The sequence below is a fragment of the Pongo pygmaeus genome, chromosome 18 (assembly GCF_028885625.2).
Source record: "Pongo pygmaeus isolate AG05252 chromosome 18, NHGRI_mPonPyg2-v2.0_pri, whole genome shotgun sequence".
Classification (NCBI taxonomy): domain Eukaryota; kingdom Metazoa; phylum Chordata; class Mammalia; order Primates; family Hominidae; genus Pongo; species Pongo pygmaeus.
In genome coordinates this window covers 14,578,813-14,598,569 of record NC_072391.2, presented here as the reverse complement: position 1 = coordinate 14,598,569, position 19,757 = coordinate 14,578,813, and the positions used below count along the sequence as shown (strand labels likewise).

The following is a 19,757-nucleotide window of genomic DNA, read 5'->3' as shown; positions in this document are numbered from 1 at the left end:
GTCCAGTGGTGTTATTACACTGAAACTATTTAACATAAATTCTCTCATGAAAATATATATATTTCTTAAATGACCCCAAATGTTTCATGTACCTTTGAGGGTTATATAAATGTCAATTAGGTTCAGTTGATTAATAAAGTTGTTCAAGTCTTCTATACCTTTATTGATTTTCTTTTTATTTGTTCTACCAATTAGAGAGTAATGTTGAAAACTCCAACCACCAACATGGATTATTTCTCCTAAAGTCTACTCTGTTTTATATTAATAGCCCCTCTAAGTATCATGTGCTTACAACTACATGAAATATCTTTTTCTCATGCTTTTACCTTTAACCCATCTGTATCTTTATATTTAAAGTGAGTTTCTGGTTGGACATTGTGGCTCATGTCTGTAATTTCAACACTTTGGGAGGCCAAGGTGAGAAGATCATTTGAACCCAGGAGTTTAAGATCAGCCTGGGCAATAAAGCTAGACCCTGTCTCTACAAAAAAATTTTAAAAATTAGCCAAGCATGATGACACACGCCTGTAGTCCCTGCTACTTGCGGGGCTGGGGTGGGAGGATTGCTTGAGCCCAGGAGTTTGAGGCTACAGTAAGCTAGGATCACACTACTGCACTCTAGCCTGGTGACAGAGTGAGACTCATCTCCGTTTTTGAAAAATTTTTTAAATATTAAAGATAAGCTTGCTGTTAAAGTAGAAATAAAAAAGAAATTTTAAAAATAAAATGGATTTCTTATAGATAGCATAGAGCCGAATCTTTTTAAAATGTAGTCTGACGCGAATCTTTTTAAAATGTAGTCTGACAATCTCTTACAATTTTAATTGCAATATTTAGATCATTTACATTTAAGGTAATTATTGGTATATGTGGTGTAATAGTTATCTATTGCTTTGTAGTAAATTTCTTTAAACCATAACAGCCAAACGCAGCATGCATTTATTATCCCACAGCTTCTGTGGGTCAGGAATTCAGGCATGTCTTAGCTGAGTACCTCTGCCTCAGAGGCTCTCAGGAGTCTCTAATCAGAGTGTCAGCCAAGGCCAGAGTTTCATCTGAAGGTTCAACTAGGGAAGGGTTCATGTCCAAGCTTACTTACATTGCTTTTAGCAAGATTCAGTTCTTTTAGGACTGTTGGACTCAGAGCCTGAGTTCCTTGCTGACCATTGGCTGGAGGCCACCTGGGTCTCTCTGACATGACAGTTTTCTTTATGAAAGCCAGTAAGAGAGAAGTCTTCTGGCAAGACAGAGTGATAATCTTTTGTAACATTCCTTAAACTTAACCATATTCGATTGATTAGAAGCAAATTACTCAAAGGGAGAGGATTATACAAGGCCATGAATACTAGGAGGCAGGGATCCCTGGGACTACCCTAAAGGCTGCCCATCACAATTGAGTTCAAATCTATCATCCATCATCTTGCTCTATGTATATATATTTTTTTGTCTTATGTGTTCTGTCTCACTTCATTCTTCTTGTCTTACCTTGTTTAATTTTTTCCCATTTTACTTTATTTTTATTTTACAGTGCCTTATTAGATATACCTCTTTTTTTCAAGTATTCCCTGATCTTTTAAAATGCATATCTAATATGCTGCTAATCCCACCCAATAAAAGTTTATTATTTTCCTTTTACCTTTAGAAGTTTTATTGTGTTCTTTTTTTACTGTCCATGTTTCTCCATGTTATATTTTTGTTTTCTTTTAAATACTTGTATATAGTTATAGTAGCTGTTAATAGTTTCATTTATTTTTGTCATTCTGGGTCTGTTTTTATTGATGAATTTTCCTCCTATTTAAGAGTTGCATTTTCCTGCTTCCTGGTGTAAGTAGTATAGTAATTTTTCATTGGATATCATTTTGTGAATGTTGCATTACTGAGTGGAATTTGTTTTTGTTGTCTTCAGTTAAAGAAAGTTGGGCTTTGGTTTGGTAAGCAGCTAAGTAACTTTTGGATCACCTTCAAGGCCTTTCTTAAATTTTTTAGGAAAGATCTAGGGTAGCATTCGTGCCAGGGAGACCCCCCTTAAAGGTGTCTCTTCTGCATGCCCTGCTAAGTGCCCCAGGGAGGACATTTCACTCAGGCTGGTTGGAGTTCGAACATTTCCCGACCTTGTATGCACTTTGGGAAGTATTTAGCTTATAGTCCCTGGTCATTTCTTGCCCAAACTTGTGAAATTTTACTCTGTGTACATACAGCTTAGCACTCAGCAAAGACTCCAGGGCACCATTAGGCAGGTTTCTGGAACTCTTTCAGCATAGATCCTGTTTCTCACAAATCTTCCCTGAAACTTCAGCTGCCTTAGCCTGCTTAAGCTCTCCTCTCATCTCTGTCTCCTCAGTTCAGCAAGCCTAACAAGCTCCTGTGTGACTTCTCCCTCCTGTTACCCACAGTCTAGAAATTGCCTCCAGGCAGAAAGATAGGGCAGTTATGGGCTCATCTCATTTGTTTCCCTTCTCTCAGGGGCCACAGCCCTGCATTACCTGTTTCCCAATGCGTGAAAGCAATTGTTTCATGTATTTTGCCCAGTTTTCTAGTTTCTTATGGCAGGAAGTTAAGTCCAATGATTGTTATTCCATCATGGCTGGAAAACGAGAGTCTGGAATTGGGATTTTCACGTAGGACCTTTGCTTTTCCTGTGACACATGCTTCCTCTCAGTACATATGGATGAACTTTCTGACTAGGACTACAGTAGCAATATCAGTTTATTTTTGGACCCACCCAAACGCTCAGACCTTACTGAAAGTACCAAGTTGCTCTGCTTTTTGATCATTGGATGAATGAAATTAAATTGTTGGTTAAAGACCAGGCTAATAGTTATGGTTGGTTCTCATGGCAAGTAGCTTTTCAGTTTTGCTGTTGATACAGAATGGTCTGCAAGACTGTCATAGAAGATACCATGCTAGGGCCTCTGGGATTGCTTGGAGATAATGGCATGGTCATTCCATTGGTTCAAGAAGTCACGTCTTTTTTTAAATTTGAAGCCTCAAGGAGGAAAGGTTTCACTGGTTGGCAGAATCCATTGTTCATTAATAAATAATTGATTGTATATTATTTTCTCTTATAGAAATATTGAAATTTTAAAATATTCTCTTTTCCTCAGTATTTGAATTTGATTCAACTTGGCAAAAGATTCAGCCTTTAAAAGAGACAACTAAAGACTGTATTTTCCTTCTCACATGTATATTAAATGGGAACTTTCTTGTCAGGATAATCTAGGTTATAGTAAGAAAGAAAGCAAGGAATAATAGATCTATCATGGGTGCAGCTAACCATCCTTTTCACACCCTTCCATCATGGGTTCCTCCCATCAACCACTCCCCACTCCCCCATGCAAAGGAAAAGGTCTTGGAATGAAATATATCAAATTATTTTGGAAATTTACGTGCTTATAAACTATTCTCATCTCTTTTCTATAGTTTGCATTTTTCATAATGTGCACATAGTACTTTTATATGAATGAAGGTAAAAATCTTTTTTAAACAAATGTCATATAATAGGGAATATCAGAGTGATATTGGGAGTGATATTGGGAGTGATATTGGGAGGATTCTACTTAGAGCTAATTGTCCAGTCAAATCTTCACAACATGTCGTAGATTCTCATTCTTTATTGAACACCAGAGCTTTAAAGAAGAATTTAGGTTGATAAAGAGTTTTGAGTGGTAGAATAGAAATAAGATAGAATATCACTGAGATTATCTGATAATACCACTCAAAAGTACATATCAGCATAATCATGGAAACATAAACTGATCAAAATCTCTGTGGTCTGGCTCCCCAAAGTTCGTACTCCCTACTTTTTAGCCTTGGGCCTAGTGGTTTAAGGTTCCCTCCTTGGTTCACAGGGCCACCCCTTACTGCCCACATGAGCTATTGTGTGCCTGTCTCACAGTTGCTGAGAAGCCAGCATGGGAGTTAGGAGACAGGGAACAGATGGGAATCTCTAGTAGTGGGCTTGGTGAGGGAGCCTTCCATGTCAAAACTGGCCACAGAGATGGAGAATAACTGACCTACAGCAGATAGGTGCAGCTCCAACAAGGAACTATTGAGTTTGGTTCTCAGGTTCATTTGGTCCAGGTGACCTGCTGATACTACAGATACTGATACTGATACTGATACTACAGATAGAAGCCAAATAAATGAGACATCACTGAATAAATGAAACGTGGAAAGACTGTGTTTTTGAAAATTAAAATTGTCAATGTATACTTTGTACTTTAGAATATATCATATTCTATTTTTATGAAATGACTTTTATATATATAGTTTCATTTTATTGGCCCAAATGTTTGAAAATGTAATTATTTGAATTAATGCATTAATTGGTTTTAATGTGTTATTGCAGAATGTTTTCCAATAGAATTTTTATTTTTAAGCTATATGGTTTTTATAAGGAACAGTTCCCCCACTTTTGCTTTGTTAAGGACTATAATCACGTAAATTAAATACCTAGCACTTCTATTTTGACTTTCTTAGTTACCATGTGTCTTCTCACAAAAATAAACCACTTTTTTTCTCATTCCTTTTGGTAATGTAACCAATCAACACATATTTTTATAGATCCACCTACAAACAAGGCACTGTGTTAGATTTTTCCATGTGTTTCTGCATATTTCCACATTCTTCTTTCTTGCCTACATGGTAGGCCTAGAACCAATTGGTAAATAGCAAATTAAACTGTTAAATTCTGCCAGTAGTGAGAGGATGTCTTCCCTGACTAGGCAAAGGTATTTTACCTTTGAAGTAGATTTTAATTGTTTCCATTTTATAAAACCTATAAATTGAGGGTCAGAGAAATTAAATAATGCAAAACACCCAGCTAGCTAATGAGGTATAAAGTTTTAAAGTATATTGTTGGTTCTAAAGCTACCTGGTTTAGATAGTTATAAATAGTGCTATTACAATAGAAAAAATATAACTTTCATTTGAAAGGTAGTTAATTAAAGATATGTTTAAGATTATTAAGATGCTTTTATTTTTTATATAATGAATATGGCTATAAAAGGTATAAATATAATCATATGCAAAGCTAAAAAGAGTTAAGATTTTACTTGAGGGAATAGTTTTATTTTAAAAGTCTGTTGAAGGTTAAGACATTCTATAGTCAACCATCTACCTTGTTGAACTTGCCTAGATTCCCTTTCATTTAAGTTTATTCATATATAATAGGTGCTATATAAAGTTTATTCATGTGGAGAGCTGGGCACAGAGGCTGACGCCTGTAATCGCAGCCACTTGGGAGTCTCAGCCAGGAGGATCACTTGAGGTTAGGAGTTCAAGATAAGCAAGGGCAACTTAGCAAGACCCTGTCTCATAAAGATTAAAAAAACAAACAAACAAAAAAAAAAACTTAGGTGTTGTGACTTATGCCTGTGGTCCCAGCTACTTAGGAGGCTGAGGAGGGAGAATTGCTTGAGCCCAGGAATTGGTGAGCCAGGATCACACCACTGCACTGTAGCCTGGGCAACAGAGTGAGACCTCACTGGGTGTATTCATGTGGATATTCATACAAAGAAAGAAAAACTCATTCTTTGGTGTTCTCAAGTTGTATTCTACTTTATACTTTTCTCAGAAAATGTTGCCATGCTAGGAAGAATTACTTTACAACCAAGGACCTTGGTAGTCTAGAACACAGAGCTGTAGTCAATTTTGTGTGTTTTCATTCTAGCTCAGTACTTTTGAAGGTACTCAGCTAAATGAATGAAGAAATTTTAAAAATTTCTCTAGTGGAAGATGTCCAAATAATTTTTTTACCTTTTAAACAAACATTTTCACATTTGCCAGTAAAATTGAAAGCCTGAAAATAGATTATTATGGGAATTTATATCATTTTAAAAACTAAAATAAAAATCTCCCTTTACTAGTTCTATAAGTCAGTTGTATCTTTTCTGTGGAAAAATACAAATGGACATTTTCCTTTTAAAGTAGGGCAACAATCTTTTTTACATGATCTTTTTAATGCCTGGAGTTAGAGCAATTTATTAACTTTATTTAAGAATCATTTACAAATAAATTACAGGTATGCCCAAATATGTCAGTATGCATCTTTAAGAATAAATACATTCTCCTGTAAACCACAATATAGTTATCAGCCTCAAAAAGTTTAACATTGGCATAGCAATATTATTTAATACACAGCCCATATTCATATATCCCCACTTTCCCCAAAAATAGCCTTTATTGCTTTTTTAAAAAATCAAGGATCTAGTCAAGTATCACTCATTGCATTTAGTTGTCATATGTCTTATTTAGCATTGCAGAATTCCTCACCTTTAAACAATTTTTTTCATGACTTGGCATTTTTGAAGACTCCAGGCCAGTTGTTTTGCAGAATGACCCCAATTTGAATTTGTCAGATCAGTCCTAGTGATCAGTTCAGGCTAAATATTGTTGGTGATAACACTAAATAGGTGATGGATCCTCATGGATCACATCAGAAGATAAATGACAGCTTTGTCCCATTGTTGGTGAGATTAAGTTTGATCATTTGGTTAAGGTGGCATTACCCTGTTCCTACTATTTCTGTTATGTAAATGTACTTTTTCCATTTGTAATTAATAAGTAATATGTGGGATAATACCTTGAGACTATAAGACTATTCTGTTTCCCAACCTCCTTTCATCTGTGATTTGAATGACGATTATTCCCTAAATAATTATAAAGGTACTTGCAAAATTATGATGTTTTAATTCTGACATTACTTCTCTATTTATTCACTAGCATTATTCTGAGGGAAAAAAAAGCTTTCTTTTCAAAGGGAAGTATCACTATGGACTTACAGATATTTTATTTTTTTTAATTGTAAAAAGTCTATCCATTATGGTCATCATTTTTGATTCATAAATTGTCCCAAATTTGGCCACTGTGACCCCTTTCATGGTGGCTTTTGTGTCCTTTTGGCCCATCCCCCTGAATTTTTTAGTACTTTCCTACCTTCTGGCACAAGATATTTCAGAATCATCTTCTGCTTTCATTGGCTCCGTCTTGGAATTAGCCCTTGCTGTAAGAATTTCTGGTTCCTTTTAGGGAGGAATAATATTTAGAAACCAAGATCTGAGAAATAGACATGTTTTTTGTTAGTTGAGTGTCACTGCTTCTATTCTGTTTTAGTAGGTAATGCCAGGACTTTTTTTTTTTTTTTTTTTGTAATCGTGAGTTCAGGCCATGATTTAGTAGGCAGTGCTAGGATACATTTTTTTTAGAATCATGAGTTCAGGCCAAGAATAGCCATGCCATCGTGAAGTAAGTGAACAAAGCCAGAGGACTTACATTTCCAGATATGAAGATCTGTTATAATATATATTACTTTAGACAGATAGTCTGACCAATGGAGCAGAATGGAGAGTGAGAAATAGGCAATATTCAGTCACCTGATTCATTACAAAAGTAACACATTTGTGCAATGGGGAAAGCATGGTCTTTTTAAATAAATGGTTCTAGATTAGTTGGATGTCCTGTGGAAAGAAATTCATGTGGATTGAACTCATACACAAAAAATCCAACTATAAAAGATAAGATAGTAAAGTTTTCAGGGGAAAAACATCTACACGATCTTGAAGTGGGCAAAAATTTTTTAAATAGGACACAAATAGCACTACCCATAAAAGAAAAAAACTGATAGATTGCATTATATTTACATTAAGAACTCTTGTGTACCAAAAGACATCACTGAGAGAAAATCAACTCACCCAGTAAGAAGAGGTAAATCTCAATATATATATTGAACAGAAGACTCTTCTTTAGAACATAGAAGGACTTCTACACGCCAGTATAATCAGTGGACAAGAGCTTTCACAGATACAGATACTTCACAAAAGAGGATATCCAAATGATGCACATATATATGGGTAAAGATGTGTATTCATTAGTACCTCAAAAATGACTAAAATATGAAAAAGAAAATACCGGATTTTGTCAAGGATTTAGAGCAGTTGGTGGGTACATAAACTGGTATAACCATTTTAGAAACATCTTAAGTATAATTCTACCCTGGGTGTCAGAATTACACTTCTAGACTGAGAGTCAACAGAAATGTGTGTATATGTTCATCAAAAGATGATGTTTTGGTCAGGCGTGGTGGCTCATGCCTCTAATCCCAGTACTTTGAGAGGCCAAGGTGGGAGGATCACTTGAGCCCAGAAGTTCAAGACCAGCCTGAGCAACATAGGGAGACCCTGTCTCTACCAAAAAAAAAAAAAAAAAATTAATTTTTTAATAGCCAGGCATGGTGACACATGCCTGTGGTCCCAGCTGTTCAGGAGGCTGATGCCAGAGGATCACTTGAGCCTGTGATGTCGAGGCTGCAAGTGAGCCGTGATCACATCACTGTTCTTCCCTGGGCAACAGAGTGAGACCCTGTTTCCCCCTCTCTTTCCCCAAAAAGATGATGGGTTTTTTTTAATTATATGACATTACTGTGTTTTGTAAGTACTGTCAGCAATTCTATATGGTTCATTCTACTAGGCTGCACTATTTGTTGTAGAGAAAGACTGTAAACTACCCAAATGCTCATCTGCAGTAGCATGGTTAAATAAATTGTAGTACTTCACACAGTGGAGTATAGCATTGAGAATGAACATACTACAACTACTTGCAAGAATGTGCGTGAATCTTACGAAAATAAGATTGGGCAAAGGCAGCTAATCACAAAAGAGTATATACTATGTGATTCCATTTTCACAAAGTACAAAAACAGGCTGAACTACTACTCTGTGGTGTTGGAAGTCAGGATAGTGGTTACACTTGTCAGGAGGAAGTGACTAGAAGGGAAGCTACAAGGCGGGAGCTCTTAGGATGTGGAAAATGTTTGGTTTCCTGATGCCAGTTGTGTGGATGTGATCAGTTTTACAAATTCAGTGAATCGTATACTTATGATGTGTACTTTTCTGCATGTGTATTATACTAAAAAAGGTAACAAATAGAAATCCTAAATCTAATTTAAATTTCAATCTAACACCATAGGTTTTTTTTCTTCTGCTTCTCCCAGTTGTTTGTCTATCTTTTTGTCCTATAATGAAAAACCTTGATTCCCAAAAACATCAACATATTTATTCATTTGCTCAATTCTACAGTATATAAAATCATTTCAGAATTACAACACCAACAATATTACTACTGCTAACAAATCAGTTAAGGTCAAGATTTATTTGCAGTTCTTTTTATTCTTAGACTATATCTCATTGAGGGTATACAATCAAGACTGCATTCAAAAGCTGCTTTCTTTCATATTAGTTTTTTTATATTTTTATATCTTTTGGATAGATTTTCTTGGAACCCAATTGGAAATAAGTCAGGTATGACCATTTAAAGAGACTAAAGAAGTGATTCCATTTCTCATGTAAGGAAAATATTTTAGTTTGTGGGGAGATCAAGTCATTGCAGCCTAGACTGTTATTATCTTCAACACATTTTCTAGTACTATAGCATTGTCATGTCAATTTATATTACATATAAGCCTCAGCTATGTTTACTGTTCAGTAATATTGCTTACTGAAAGATCAAGGCCACATGAAAGCCATTTTTCCAAATAGTTCACATATATCTATATTGCACTTAACAAACTTTTGGCCGGGCGCAATGGCTCACACCTGTAATCCCAGCACTTTGGGAGGCCGAGGCAGGCGGATCACCTGAGGTCAGGAGTTCAAAAACAGCCTGGCCAACATGATGAAACCCCGTTTGTACTAAAAATACAAAAAATTAGCCAGGTGTGGTGGCGGGCATCTGTAATCCCAGCTACTTGGGAGGCTGAGGCAGGAGAATCGCTTGAACCCAAGAGGTGGAGGTTGCAGTGAGCTGAGATCACGCCATTGCGCTCCAGCCTGAGCAACAAGAGCGAAACTCCGTCTCAAAAAAAAAAAAAAAGCAGCTTTTATTTATTTTCTCATATTTATGTTCAGTAGAAAACAGATACTAGAGGGAATGGAAAGAATACCTTTTTTGATACATAATACTTGTACATATTTATGGGAGTGGTGTAATATTTGGTTACACATAGAGAATGTGCAGTTACCAAGTCTGGGTATTTAGGATATCCATCACCTTGAGCATTTATCATTTCTATGTGTTGGGAACATTTCACATCCTCTCTTCTATTTTGAAATATATAATACATTGTTGTTAACTAAGTCACCCTATTCTGCTGTTGAACTTTAGAACTTAATTCCTTCTGTCTACCTGTATGTTTATACCATTAACCAATCTCTCTTCATCCCCAGCACCCGCCCCACACTGCCACACCCTTCTCAGCTGCAGAACTATCATTCTGTTACTCTGTATCTCTATCTCCTTAAGATCAAATTTTTTACCTTCACGTATGAGTGAGAACGTGCAGTATTTGTCTTTCGTGCCTGGTTTATTTCACTTAACATAATGACCTCCAGTTCCATCCATATTGCTGCAAATAAAAGGATTTTATTCTTTTTTAATGGTTGAATAGCATTCCGTTGTGTGTTTGCCATGTGTGTGGGGGGGTGGGGGGCAGGGGTGTACACACACTACATTTTCTTTATCCATTCATCTGATGGACACTTAATTTGGATCCATATCTTTGCTATTGTGATTAGTGCTGCCATAAACATGGGAGTACAGGTATCCCTTTGATAGACTAGTTTCCTTTCCTTTGGTACCTAATTTTATTAGTGGCTTCACATGTGCCAGGCACTGCCCTTGGTGCTTTTTGCATTGTCCCATTTAATCCTCCCAGCAGTTTTGCAAGATGGATAAGAATTATCTTTTATGTTTTACAAATAAGGGACTAATAGGAACTGAAGCTTTGAGAGATTTGGAAACCCAAAGTTACGTGGCTGGAAGTGGCAGACTGGGATTTGTCTGAACCCAGATCTTTATGACACCAAAGCCGATGCTCAATTAGGAGCATTTTTGCTTGCTTAAAGTAAAATAATTATCGAGGGTTAGGGTTGACTCTGCATGTAGAAGAAGGGATAAAAAAAGCTGAAGACAAAATTAAAAAAAAAAAAAAACTGTCTGGTATTTCTAATCGCGTCTTCCTTTCTTTTCAGGTTTCAGATTTAAGATTTTAGCACTTTTTTCCAGGCCAAAAAGGGTCACATGGTTGCTGCTGTCTTGGCTCCTAGAAACAGTTTCCGTGATGAATCTTTTGTTCCAATGCTTAGTTTCCTATCAGATGGGGTTGTATCTAGTATTAGTAGGATGCAAGTTAGAGAATTCAGTTGCTTGATATATTGCTGCAAAGTTTAGTCCTCATGACCAGTTGAGGATAGAGCATGTGGTACATAGACGGATGATCTGAGATGTGACTTCTGATCTGTTCCTTTTTCATGTTTGCTGCCATGGAGAATTGGAATAGGCTGCTAATTGATCCGTTCCTTTCTAGTCTGATGCTTCTCTACGTCCCAAAGATGGCTGAGTGATCTTTCTGATGCATGTATTTAGGCATGCCACTCTTGTCTGCAGTTCTTCAGTGATACCAGTTTGCCTTTAGGATAAAGACCAAACACCCTGCAGACTGTGTGTCCTGTGATGTCCTGGACTTTGCCTAGCCATGCGGCTGCCTTTGCCTTCTGTACCCTGTGCTCCAGCCGTGCTGCACTACTCACTCTTTGCCATACATTATTCTCTCTTGGGACTTGGTATTTTTGTACATGTTGTTCTCTTTGCCTTCTTGGACATGTTCTCACTGTCCTCCCCTTTTCCCATCTCATCCCTACAACCTTGTTCATGTGACACCATCTTCCAACACTCCTGCTTTCTCCCTGTTCATCCAACTAGATGATTCAGAGTAAATAGTTCTCAGTTTGTCGTTCTGAGCCATAAAATGGCTAACAGCCTTTGCCTTCAGTGTTAAGCTTGAATTTGTGATTACTGTTGTATGTATCTTTTCAGTTCTGGTATACTTTGTTCTGTAAAATATTTAGCATTCCCTGTTTTTCAGATACTGTTTTGTAATTTAACCCTCTTTGGATGTTTTACTTGAAATGACAAGAGGTATAGCATTTGTGCAGTGAGAGCCATATGTTTCTATTTCTCCTTCCCCATAGTTGAAAGTAAGAAGTAGGACATGATTATTTGAAAGAAGAAATTATAATACTTGCTTTCTATGCAAAATAGAGCAGCCACTTCCAAATGTGCATGTCAATCTTATTGTTTAGAAATTAAGAAGAATGGGATAACGTATTACTTTCTAATTACAGAAATTAAAGGATACCTTGTGTGTGGAGTAGGAAATTTTTTTGGTTTTGTGTGGGTTTTCTTTTTTTTGCCAACATCTTATTTTGAAACAATTCAACTATAGAGAGTAGCTGAAAGAATTGTACAATACATATCCATAAAATAAACACCTAGATTCTATAATTAACCTTTTTCTATACTTGATTTATTAGGTATGTATTCTTTTATCCACTTAACAGTCCATCAAAATTATTCATGCATTTCAAAAAAGAATGTCAACATCAGTACACTTTACCTCTAAACAATTCATAGTGAACATCCTTATGTAAAGTACAAAAGTGGTTTACATTTTTGTTGTTGTTGTTGTTTGCTTAAGTTCCAGGATACATATGCAGGATGTGTCAGTTTGTTACATAGGTAAATGTGCGCCATGGTGGTTTGCTGCACCTGTCAACCCATCACCTAGGTATTAAGCCCAGCATGCATTAGCTATTCTTCCTGATGCTCTCCTGCCCCCCGCACCCACCCCCGACAGGCCCCAGTGTGTGTTGTTCCCCTCCCTGTGTCCATGTGTTGTCATTGTTCAGCTCCCACTTATAAGTGAAAACGTAATGTTTTTCTGTTCCTGCATTAGTTTGCTGAGGATCACAGCTTCCAGCTACATCCATGTCCCTGCAAAGGACATGATCTTGTTCCTTTTTATGGCTGCACAGTATTCCATGGTGTGTATGTACCACATTTTCTTTATCCAGTCTATCATTGATGGTCATTTGGGTTGATTCCAAGTCTTTGCTATTGTGAATAGTGCTGCAGTTAACATACATGTGCACATACCTTGATAATAGAATGATTTATGTTCCTTTGGGTGTATACCCAAAATGGGATTGCTAGGTCAAATGGTATTTCTGGTTCTCGGTCTGTGAGAAATTGCCACACTGTCTTCCACAATGGTTGAACTAATTTACATTCCCACCAACAGTGTAAAAACGTTCCTATTTCTCCGCAGCCTCACCAGCATCTGTTGTTTCTTGACTTTTTAATAATTATTCTGACTGGAGTGAGATGGTTTCTCATTGTGGTTTTGATTTGCATTTCTCTAATGATCAGTGATGTTGAGCTTTTTTCCAGATGTTTGTTGTTCGCATAAATGTCTTCTTTTGAGAAATGTCTGTTCATATCCTGTTGTTTGCCTACTTTTTAATGGTTTTTTTTTGTTGTAAATTTAAGTTTTTTGTAGACTCTGGATATTAGACCTTTTCCAGATGGATAAATGGCAAAAATTTTCTCCCGTTCTGTAGGTTGTCGATTCGCTCTGACAATAGTTTATTTAGTTTATTTTGCTCTTTAGTTTAATTAGATCCCATTTGTCAATTTTTGCTTTTGTTACAATTGCTTTTGATGTTTTCATTATGAAATCTTTGCCTGTGCCTATGTCCTGAATGGTATTGCCTAGATTTTCTTCTAGGGTTTTTATAGTTTGGGGTTTTACAGTTAAGTCTTTAATCTATCTTTTTGTTTTTTGTTTTGTTTTGTTTTTGTTTGTTTTTGAGACGGAGTCTTGCTCTGTCGCCCAGGCTGGATCTCGGCTCACTGCAAGCTCCACCTCCCGGGTTCATGCCATTCTCCTGCCTCAGCCTCCCAGTAGCTGGGACTACAGGCACCCGCCACGCCTGGCTAATTTTTTGTATTTTTAGTAGAGATGGGGTTTCACCATGTTAGCCAGGATGGTCTCGATCTCCTGACCTCGTGATCTACCTGCCTCAGCCTTCCAGAGTGCTGGGATTACAGGCGTGAGCCACCGCGCCTGGCCAATCTATCTTGAGTTAATTTTTGTATAAGGTGTAAGGAAGGGGCCTAGTTTTAGTTTTCTGCATATGGCTAGCCAGTTCTCCTAACACCATTTATGAAACAGGGAGTTCTTTCTTCATTGTTTGCTTTTTATCAGGTTTGTCCAATATCAGATGGTTGTAGATGTGTGGTCTTCTGAGTTCTCTATTCTGTTCCATTGGTCAGTGGTTTACATTTTTAAAGATAAAATGTGTGTGTGTGTGTGTGTGTGTGTGTGCGTGCGTGTGTGTGTATGCTTATCTATATATAACAAAATGCACAAATCTAAGGCACACTATTGGATGAGTTTTGATATATGCATATGCCTAAGTGCCCGAAACATTTACCAAGATACAGAGCATTGCTATCACCCCAGAAAGTTTTTTTCTGCTATTTCCCAATCATTTTCTACCCTAGCCCCTCTGAGACAGCTACTTTCTCACCATACGTTAGGTTTATCTTTCTTTTTACAGTTTCAAGTTTCATATGAATGGAGTCATGCAATGCATACTCCGGTATAAGGCTTCTTGCATTCAGCATGTTTTTGAGATTCATTAATGTTGTATGTATCAATCCTTCTTCGTTGTTGCTTAGTAGTATTCCAGTGTATGAGTAGATCACAGTTTGTTTATCCATTTTCCTTTTAGTGGACACCTGGACACTTTCCAATCTGAGGCTAGTATTAATAAAGCTGCTATGAATAGTCTTGTACAGGTATTTATTTCTTTGGGTATATATGTGGGAGAGGAGTTGCTGGGTGAATATTTAGTTTTCTAAGTCTGCATGCCCTTTTCAAAAGTGGCTGCATCATTTTATACTCCCATAAATGTATGAGAGTTCCAGTTGTGCCACATTCTCACCAATATTTGGCAAAGTTAGTCTTCTCCATTTTAACCATTTCTGTGGGTGTGTGTTGATATCTCATTGAAGTTTTGATTTGCATTTTCATGATATCTAATGATGTTGAGCACTGTTTAATGTGCTCATTAGCTATTTATGTGAAAGATTTTTTCCAAATCTTTTGCTCATTTTTTCCAACTTCATATTATAGTAATTTTTAAATATATAGGAAGTTAAAGAAATGTTACAGTGAGCTCCCATGTATACCCCACTTGGATTCTGCCGTTAATATTTTAACATGCTTTGTTTTATCTTGTGTACTCTTACCTATCCCCCTCCGACCGTCAATCATTTTTTGACATATTTCAGATATCTGTACACGTCTCTCTAAAGACTCCAGCAAGTGTATCAACTTCAGTGTTTGCTTAAAATGTCCTTATTTGAGTAAGAACAGATTATCCATGCTTCTCCTTATGTTCTTTCCCCCTAATCCATTCTCTCCTTTTCCTGCCTGTTTGTACTCTGAGATTATTGTCAGTCCCACTCAGGTCCGATTCTGAATATTTCATAAAACGTAATAGAATGAAAACACCTTTGTTTTAACTTTGCCCATTTTTTTAACCTCGTTTTTGTCTTTTAATTATGAAATTTTGGAGTTTTTTATATACCCTTGATTCTAATCCTTTGTCAAATACATGTTTTATAAATATATTCTCCTGGTCTGTGGCTTCCATATTCATTTTCTTGAATTATCTCTTTATGAGCAAAAACTTTAGTTTTAAATAAGTCTAATTTATCATTTTTTTAAAATCAGTTTTTAGAATTATAATACCTTAAAATTTGTTTAAATGAATTACACACAGGCAGTTACTATGAAGAGACAGTTTGGGTTACCAATTAAAGAAATTGTAAGCCACGCATGGTGGTGCATGCCTGTAATTCCAGCTACTTGAGAGGCTAGGGCAAGAAGCTTGCATGAGTCAAGGGGTTTGAGACCAGCCTGGGGAATATAGCGAGACTCCATCTCAATAAAAATAAATAAATAAAATTTTTTAATTAAAGAAATTTTAACATACAAAATGTCATTTTAGGGGTTGGCCTTTTTTCATCATAGATATAACACATATTCATTATAGACCATTTATAAAATTCAGAACAATAAAAGGCAAGGAATTTCAATAAGCTATAAGCCCTACCACTAGATAACCACTGTAACATTTTCAAGTATTTTGTCATGATTTTTTCTTTTAATTGGAGACTGTAATGATCATGTTTTTATGGCTTCCTTTTCTCCTGTCACCCTTACAGTGAACATTCCTCCATGTTATTAAATATTCCTCTCAGCTGGGCGTGATGGCTTATACCTGTAATCCCAGCACTTTGGGAGGCTGAGGTGGGAGGATCATTTAAGGCTAGGAGCTCAAGACCAGCCTGCACAACATAGCAAGACTCCCTCTACAAAAAATTTTTAAAGTAGCTGGGCGTGGTGATGCACGCCTGTAGTCCCAGCTACTCAGAAGGCAAGAGAGAGGTTCCCTTGAAACCACAACCTGGGTGACACAGCCAGACCCTGTCTTTCCCTGTCTCTTAAAAAACAAAAACTTCTGAAATAAAATTACTTCTTACTTCTTTGGCTCATTGTAAGCACTCAATAATTATTTTTTGATTTTGAAGCCTAGTTTCAATGGCTCTACAATATCATTATAAATGTACCATAACTTAAATCACTCCCTGATTAACGTTTAGATCATGCCTAGAATTTACTGCTATAGTTAATGCCGGTGTGAATACCATTGCATATAAACCATTATACATATTTATCAGAGTATATATCATGTGTATATATTCCAGAATATTCATTTAGAATAGTCATAGGTATTATAGGGTCAAAGAGTTTAGACCTGTTTCTGGATTCTTGAATACATTTCCATTTGCATTCTAGAAATATATTATTTATACTTTTATTGACAGTGTTTGAAAGTATTTTACAGTATTCTGATCTCCTTGAAAAAATTTGTTATTAAATGTGGGTAATTGCTAAGTGGTAATAATTCCATGTTTCCTACATTTATTAAGAGATGACATTCTACTTTTTAAAAAAGTTTTTGTTCTTCCTCCCTTTACTAACTTATATGATTATAGAATCATGGAGTCTGTGGGTTATAATCTGTTACTGTTATTTATTTTGATGCTCAAAGTGTCTCAGATTTGGCCACCTCCTTCAAGCTAGCTTCTATGTCCTTTTGACAGGCCCAACATCATTCTCTGAGCATTTGTTTGCATTCTGGCACAACAAAATGTTCCAGGCTCAACTGGAGCTTTTCTTGCCCCAGCCCTGGAGCCAGCCATTTCTTGGAAGAAAGTATGGTACCTTTTAGTAGAGTATTTATAAACTAAGATCTGGGAACTAGGTGTGTTCATTGTTTCTAGATCCTCTTAGTAGACAGAAATAGAAAATATACATAGTCTGGGCATGGTGGCTCACGCCTGTAATCCCAGCACTTTGGGAGGCCAAGGCAGCCAGGTGTGGTGGCGGACACCTGTAATCCCAGCTACTCGGGATACTGAAGCAGAAGACTCTCTTGAACATGGGAGACAGAGGTTGCAGTGAGCTGAGATTGTGCCACTGCATTCCAGCCTGGGTGACAGAGTAAGACTCTGTCTCAAAAAAAAAAAAAAAAAAAAAATTTACACACATCTCTGTTTCTGGCACTATCACTGTATATATTAAAAACCAGATATCCTTAGTGATAACTCCATTTTCATTCCCACATCACTGGGTTCCTTTAGCCTTTCCCCTTTATGTATTTGTAGCTCCACTCTCTGACAGTGAGAACCTAGAACCTGGCTCCCATTATCCACAATATATTTTATGTGTTTAATTCTAGAATACACATAAAGTAGTTTTAGAATTGCTAACCTATTCCACTGTGAAAATAAATGTGTTACATATAAACATGTGAACTTTATGGTTTGTAAATTATATCTCAGCAAATCTGTTTAAAAAATACCTACAAACTGGAGTTCAATATTTGTTCATATCCTTTTTGGTTTTAGCCTACAGGTATATAGTCAAAATCTGTATTCAAAAGTTGTTAAGGTTGATTCTCTCCTTTCTTCAGCATGTCCATGTTATTTGAAATGCAGTTGCATTCATTTATTTTATGTTCCAATTTGAGTTGTCTTCTATCCTAGCTAATTTTATTCATTTCTGAGTACCTGAAATATTAATAAGGTTCTGAAAGTCAAAAATATACAAAAAAATGTCAGCAGAGAAGTGTCACTCCTCTCCTTTCTCTCCTATCCCATTCCCATCCCTTCATCCTTTCTACCCTGTGTCCCCACCCAATGAAGGTAACAAATCTCATTGATTTCTAATTTGTCCTTCCTTGCCCCCTCCCCACCACAAACAAGCAACTATATTTTATTTCCTCTTCTTTCTCACACAAGAAATAACATATTGACACTATTTTGCAGTTTGCTTTTTTCACTCACTGTATTGTGAAAAACACTTCATACCAGTTTGTAGAGATCTTCCTTATTTTAATAGCTATATAGTAGTCCATTGTATGGTTGTACCATAGTTTTATTCAGCCAGTCTCCTATGTGTGAACATTTTAGTTGTTTCTAAGATTTTGCCGTTACAAACTGCTGCAGTAAATAACTTTTGGCATTTTTTTAATGATGTCAGAGATTTATCTGTCAGGTAAATTCCTAGAAAGAGGGTTGTTGGGTCAAAAGAAAAATGCATGTGTAGTTTTGTTAGACATTGCTTTCCCAGAGGGTTGCATCACTTTGCATTCCAGCTAGCACTGTAAGAGAATGTTTATTCCTCCACAGCCTGGAGGAATAAACAGAAAGTGTTGTCAGACATTTTTACCATCTACTGTTTGGTAATAATTTTTTGGTGTAATTTTGATTCAGTTTCTCTAATTATGGGTAAGGGTGAACCTCTTTTCAATATGTTTAAGGACCATTTCAGAATCTTTTGGAGAGGGAAATAATGAATTATCTGTTTATTTCTCTGTCAGGTTTTTGAACTTTTCAATTTTTAGAGTTATTTACATATTGGGGTGATTAGCCTTTCCTCTTCAGTATGTTTTTGGGTTTTTCCTTTAATGTGGCCAAAATTTATCAATCCTGTTTTTATTGCATCTAGATTTTGGGTCACAGTGTGAAAACTTTTCCCTATGTCCAGGTCATAAGAATCCCATCAATATTTATTCGGCATACTCGTATGGTTTGATTTTTCTTTTTTTACATTTAGATCCTAGATTTCTGATCCTCTTGGAGTTTTTTTGTTTTGTTTTGTTTTTTCTGGTTAGGCCTCTCCCCCGACATTGCTTTTCTTTTTCTGTGTTTTTCTGGCTTGCCTTGGATGTTTTCATTTTTTCCATATGAACTTGAGTATCAACTTGCCTTAGCTCCATTAAAACGCTTGTTGGTGTTTTTACTGGGATTGCACTAAATTTGTAAATTAACTTAGAGAAGCTGACATCTTTATGATGTGTTATCCTATCCAAGACCAAGGACTGTCTTTCTATTTGCCCTACCCTATTTCAGTATTTTTTAGGAGTTTTACACATTTCCTGTTTAGTTTATTCCTAAGAGTTTTTAATCATCTTTATTTGCTATAATTAATGGAGTTTTCTCCACTATTATAACCTCTAACTGCTTATTATTTGTGTATCTGAAGGCTACTGAATTCTATATGTGTTTGAATTTGCCCTACTTGAAGTTTGCCAGACTTCTTCAATCTGTAAATTTATGTTTTTCAGATTCAAAATGTTTCAAATTCAGATTCATGGAATTTTCAGGCATTATTTTTGCAAATATGTCTTGTGCCTCATTCTCTCTCTGCCATCCTTCTGGAACTCCGCTTGCATGTAAAATAGAACTTTTGATATCATCACATGGTCACTGGGGCTCTGTTCTTT

General features: G+C 36.3%; 1 protein-coding gene across 6 annotated transcripts in view; it reads left to right on the top strand.

Annotated features, from left to right (window-relative positions):
• MRTFB (myocardin related transcription factor B) overlaps positions 1-19,757 on the top strand; it is a 195,808-nt gene that overhangs the window by 84,085 nt on the left and 91,966 nt on the right. The window lies entirely within an intron of this gene.